A 6466-nucleotide genomic window follows, 5' to 3' on the forward strand; every position below is an offset into this window, starting at 1 on the left:
AGAAATCCCCTGGTATCCACATAGAAGCTTCATTCTTACTGGTTAGCTTTCATAATATTGGAAAGTACTAGATGGCACGGCCATTTCCTGGGGTAAGGTAAGTCATGAAGGCAGCATGCTTGACAGTTATTAGCATAGTTGAGTCACATGATGCAATCACTGCCCCAACTCCCTCCACTTTCAGTTTGTTTCTGTGTGTTAGGGGGCTATTAGCACAATGATTCGCCCATGTCTTTTTATTTATTTTTGTTTTTTTTTTATTTTGCTTTTTTTGAAACAGGGTTTCTCTGTATAGCCCTGGCTGTCCTGGAACTCACTCTGTAGACCAGGCTGGCCTTGAACTCAGAAATCCACCTGCCTTTGCCTCCCAGAGTGCTGGGATTATAGGCATGCGCCACCACCGCCTGGCTACCCATGTCTTTTCTGAGAAAATGGTTTCCATATCCCCGTGAAAAAGTCCTGAAAGCACTACCCCTGCTTTCCTGCAGGTAATCTCAGCTGACCCTGCATGGAGGTATTCTCTGTGACATGGAGATTATTCTCTACTCCTAAACGAACTTATGAAACAAAATAGAATAGCATGAACTCAGAGAAAGATGACAAAATTCAGCAGGATAGGAGAAATGATAGCAGATCAGAGCACAGAATCCCATTTACAGCATATTTAGAATTTCTTAGAATTATAACCTACAAGATAAAATGACATACATATTAGGCATTTCATTTTATCTTGTAGGTTATAGCTCAGCAACAAAAGCTAGAATGATTATGATAATATAATTACATGTATAAGTGGTACAAGGACAATATAAAAGAATGCAAATATAATAAGGTATTAGGACTTGCCATTCTTGAAAAGATTGTTTTACACCAGATTACTGTAATAGTGTTCATTTAAGAACAAAGAATTCTTTTATTAAACAAATTCTTATAAGATTATAAATATAAATATATTCAATAACATTTACAATGGTTCCTTAGACTAAGAAAGTTCTCAAGCCTAAGCTAATTTGCAAGAAATGTGATGGACCATTAAAGATTAATAATATACTGCTTAAATCAGGGTGATTCAGTGTCAAGATGAAGCTAAATATCTCCTTCCCTGCTACTGGCTCTCAGAAACTCATTGAATTTGACAATGAATTCAATCGCCACACATCACCATACATTCCCTGAGGAGTTTGTGGCCACAGAACTAGCTGCTGATGCTCTGGGTGAAGAGAGGAAGGGCTCTGTGGTCCAGATCAGCGGTGGGAATGACAAACAAGATTTTCTCATGAAGCAAGGTGTATTCATGAGAGTGCACCTGCTGGTGAGTAAGGAGCATTCTCGTTATAGACCAAGGAGAATTGGAGACAGTGCAAGTCTGTTTATGGATGCATTGTGGATGCCAATCTGAGTGTTCTAAACTTGGTTATTCTGAGAAAAAAAGAAGAAGGATATTCCTGGGCTGGAAATCATTACTGGGCTTCACCTGTAGGGACCTAAAAGGGCAGAATGAAAGCTTCTTAATCTCTATAAGGAAGATAATGTTGGCCAATATGTTGTCAGAAAACCTTTAAACAAAGAAGAAGCCCAAGACCAAAGCACCCATGATTCAGCATCTAGTTACTCCACATGCCCTGAAACACAAATGTGGATGTAGTGCACTGAAGAAACAACAGTAAGAAAAACCATGGGAGGCTGCAGAATATGTTAAACCTTTGGCCACCAGAAAGAGGGAAACCAAAGAAAAGTGCCAGGACTAGATTACCACAAGACATTGGGTACCCTCGTTGAAGGTGAGAGCTTCTACTTCTGACTCTGAGTCCAGTCAAAAATAAGTCTTTAAGAGTTACAAATAAATGATTTTGAAAATAAATCAGGCGATTCACCTGGACCGACTCAGATTTTATCAATTTAAATCTAGATATCTTGAAGCTATAAAATGCTGCCAGCCTAAGAGCATGCTATTATATTGAGCTTACTTAAGCTGAAATAATCTGTAGAATTTTAGGAATAGGGATAATGGGATGATGATAATAAAATCTAAGCTCTATGTACGTAACCGGTAACCCTGGGCATACATTCCTAGTGTGCCCATAACAATAATATGATCTGTATCTCTTGAAATCATGAATGTTTTTGAAATCAGTTTAAAGAAATTTTTGATTGCTAGTCAGAGTTGCAAAGCTTCCATCTCTGTCCTCCTGTCTTACTCAAACATCCCCCTGCCTCATCCGTACATCCTCTCTGAAACTGTTCACTGCTGGGGCTCGCTCTTGGCAGCTTAGGCACACTTTCTGGGGAAAAAAAAGTAATGATCAATTTCACCCAGCAGCGAACTTACCAATGTAACTGGTACTGCACTTTTGGCTACTTTGTGAGTTTCTTTTTCTACCACCCTTCTTCACCCCTATTCCAGACTTCCAAGTCCCTAACATTAGGTGGAAAGGAAATAAGACTTGAAGGAAAAGGGGGCATTGATACCATCAGATTACTTCCTCCTGATTAGGGCCATCAAATTACTTGGGGCAAGTTTGATCTTTCTAGTCAGAATCTTTCTCATTTCTTACACAGGACCACTTGTTACACCACAACAAACCACAGAAATAGCAACCAGCAACCACCACCAACAGCAGCAGGAGAAATAGCAGCAGCTGTGCCTTTCTAGCATTTACATACCCTTTCAAGAGTTCCCACAATTCTAATTGTTATACACATGCAGAAACCATCTGGATCTGGCAAATCATGCCCCTAAAATAGATAATCATAGTCAGCTGCTGTGGCTGTGGATGATCTAAACAACCCCATATCTCACACCTGAGATCAAAACAAAAACTTAGTCCAATAACATTTCTATATTTTTAAATCATTTATTTTATTTATTCATGTTTCAAATGTTGTCTCCTCTCCATGAACCCCCACCCTATCCCCAACACCTTTGACTCTAAGAGGATGCTCCCCCCACCCACCCACCCACCCACCCACTCTGTCTCACTCCTATAGCATCCCTCTTCCCTGGGGCACCAAGAGGACCAAGCACCTTCCATCCCACTTTTGCCAGATAAGGAAGTCCTCTATAACATAGGTAGCTGGAACCACGAACCGGCATGTGTATACACTTTGGGTGGTGGTTTAGTCCCTGGGAGCTCTGAGAGGTCTGGGTTGTTGATACTGTTGTTCTCCCTATTAGGTTGCAATCCCCTTCAGCTTCTTTTGTACTTTCCCTAACTCTTCCATTGGGGTCCCAGGGTTCATTCCAATGGTTGGCTCTGAGTATCTGTACCTTAGATGCTGGCAGAGCCTCGCAGAGAACAGGCAGACCAGGCTGCTGTCTGCGAGCACATTTTGGCACTAGCAGTTGGAATTTGGTGTCTGTGGTTAGGATGGATCCGGTGTCTGTGGTTAGGTGGGGTAGTCCCTGGATGGCCTCTGCATGGGATGGATCCTAAGGTGGGGCAGTCTCTGCATGGCCTTTCCTTCACTTTCTGCTCCATTATCTTGTCCCTGCATTTCCTACAGCCAGGAATAAATTTAAAAATTTTCTTAAAAATTTTTCTTTGTAGTCAGACTCTTTCTCATTTCTTTACACAGGATCACTTGTAAAATATTAAAAAAAAAATTGAGATGAGTGAATGGTCCCATCCCTCAATGGGAGGCCATGTCTCTCCACTGGAGGTGGTCTTTCCACTTTCTGTCTCCCAGATATTGGGCATTTGTCTAATGTCATTGCCATTGTGTCCTGAGAGCCTCTCCCAACCCCCATTGGTTCATATTTCTATTCATACTCCGGGCCCTCTGGACTTCTCTTTTGTCTTCCCCTATACCTGTTCCTGCACCCCCTTTTGCCCCTCCCCTTCCCTCATCCACCTAGGTCCCTGTCTCCAGTGATTATTTTCTTCCTTTCTCTAAGTGTCATTCAAGGATCCACACTTTGGCCTTCTTTCTTGTTAAGCTTCATATGGTCTATGAGTTGTATTGTGGGTGTTCTGAGCCTTTGGACTAATAACCACTTATCAATGAGCACAAACCTTGTATGCGCATTTGGGTTTGTGTTACCTCTTTCAGAATGATATTTTCTAGTTCTATCCATTTGCCTGAAAAATTCATGAAGTCCTCATTTTTAATAGCTGACTAGTATTTCTGTAGATATAACACATTTTCTGTATCCATTCTTCCATTGAGGGACATCTGGATTGTTTCCCATTTCTGGATATTTTAAATAAGGCTGCTGTCTTAGTTGGGGTTTCTGTTCCTGCACAAACATCATGACAAGAAGCAAGTTGGGGAGGTAAGGGTTTATTCGGCTTACACGTCTGCATTGCTGTTCATCACAAAACGAAATGAGGACTGGAACTCAAGCAGGTTAGGAAGCAGGAGCTGATGCAGAGGCTATGGAGAGATGTTCCTTACTGGCTTGCTTCCTCTGGCTTGTTCAGCCTGCTCTCTTATAGAACCCAAGAATATCAGCCCAGAGGTGGTACCACCCTCAATGGGCCCTCCCCCCTTGACCACTAATTGAGAAAATGCCCAACAGCTGGATTTCATGGAGGCACTTCCCCAACTGTAGCTCCTTTCTTTGAAATAACCCCAGCCTGTGTCAAGTTGACACATAAAACCAGCCAGTACAGCTGCAATGAACATAGTGCAGAACATGTCTTTGTGATATGGTAGAAAATCTTTTGGGTATATGCCCAGGAGTAGTATAGCTAGGTTTTCAGGTAGAAATATGAACACTTTTCTGAGGACCTGCCATATTGATTTCCAAAGGGGTAACAGCTTGTAATCCCATCAGCAATGGAGAAGTGTTCCTTTTCTCTACATCCTCACCAACATCTGTGGTCAACTAAGTTTTTGATCTGAGCCATTACAATTGGTGTAAGGTGGATTTTGATGGTCCTTTTGATTTTATTTTCCCTGATGATCATGGATGTTGAGCTTTTCTTTAAGAGCTTCTCAGCCATTTGAGATTTCTCTGTTGAGAATTCTCTGTTTAGCTCTGTACCCTGTTTTTTAATTGGGTAATATGAATTTTTAAAATCTAACTTCTTGAGTTCTTTGAATATATTGGATATAAACCCTCTGTCTGATATAGGGTTGGTAAACATCTTTTCCCAATCTCTAGGTAGCTATTTATCTATTGATAGTATACTTTGCCTTACAAGTTTTTCAGTTTCATGAGGTGCCATTTGTCAATTGTTAATTTGAGAGCCTAAATCATTGATGTTCTGGTCAGGAATTTTCCCCTTTTTTAATGTGTTTATGGCTATATCCCACTTTCTCTTTTGGCAGAGTCAGCCTATCTGGTTTTATGTAGAGGTCCTTGATCCACTTGGACTTGAGCTTTGTAAAAGGAGATAAATATGGATCAATTTGCATTCTTCTATATGCAAATTCAGTTATACCAGCACCATTTATTGAAGATGCTTCCTTTTTCCACTGTATAATTTTGTTTTCTTTCTCAAAGACCAAGTGACCATAGGTGTGTGGGTTTATTTCTGGTTCTTCAATTCTCTTCCATTTATCAACCTGTCTCTGTATAATACCATAGAGTTTTATTGAACAGCAGTATAGCTTGAGGTCAGGGATAATTTCTTCTTCTTATTTTTGGTTATTTTATTTATTTACATTTCAATTTTTGACCTCTTACCTATTTTCTGCTCCACAACCCCCACCCCTTCTCCTATCCTCTTTACCTCTATGAAGATGCTCTCCCATCAACTCATTTCTGCCTCACTGCTCTAGCATTCCCTTATGCTGGGGAATCAAGTCTCCACAGGACCACAGGCTTCCACTTCCATTGATGCCAGATAAGGCAATCTTCTATATATGTAACTGGCACCACGGGTCCCTCATTGTGTATTATTTGGTTGGTGGTTTAGTCCCTGGGATCTATAGGTAGTCCCGTTAGTTGATATTGGTATTCTTCCTATGGGATTGCAATCCCCTTCAGCACTTTCAGTCCTTCCATCCTCTCAGTCTTCTATTGGGGTCCACGGACTCAATGGTTGTCTGTATATGCATCTGTATTGGTCAGGTGTTGACAGATCCACTCAGGGGACAGTTATACTAGGCTCCTGTCAGCAAGCACTTCCCCAGCATAGTAGTGTCTCAGTTTGGTGCCTGCAGTTGGGATGGATCCCTAGGTAGGGCAGTCTCTGTAAAGCCTTTCCTTCCATCTCTGCCCCAGTGTGGTCCCTGCATTTCCTTTAGATAGGAACAATTCTGCGTTAAATTTTTTGAGATGGTGGGTGACCCCATCCCTCAACTGGAGACTGTACCTATGTACTGGAGATGGGCTCTGTGGGTTCTTTCTCCCATTTGTTGGGTTTTTCAGCTAATGTCATCCCCCCTTGGGTCCTGGAAACCTCTTGCTTCCCTGGCATCTGGGACTTGAGAGTGGCTACCTCTAGTTCCCCAAGGGAAGATTCTTTTAATTTTGAGGATTGTTTTCATTATCATGTTTTTATTGTTGTTCTTTTAT

General features: G+C 41.4%; 1 pseudogene; it reads left to right on the top strand.

Moving 5' to 3' along the window:
- The first annotated feature begins 1080 nt into the window (after positions 1 to 1080).
- On the top strand, positions 1081 to 1823 carry LOC127680604 (40S ribosomal protein S6-like; annotated as a pseudogene).
- The last annotated feature ends 4643 nt before the right edge of the window (positions 1824 to 6466 follow it).

Source organism: Apodemus sylvaticus, chromosome 3 (assembly GCF_947179515.1).
Source record: "Apodemus sylvaticus chromosome 3, mApoSyl1.1, whole genome shotgun sequence".
Taxonomy (NCBI): Eukaryota; Metazoa; Chordata; class Mammalia; order Rodentia; family Muridae; genus Apodemus; species Apodemus sylvaticus.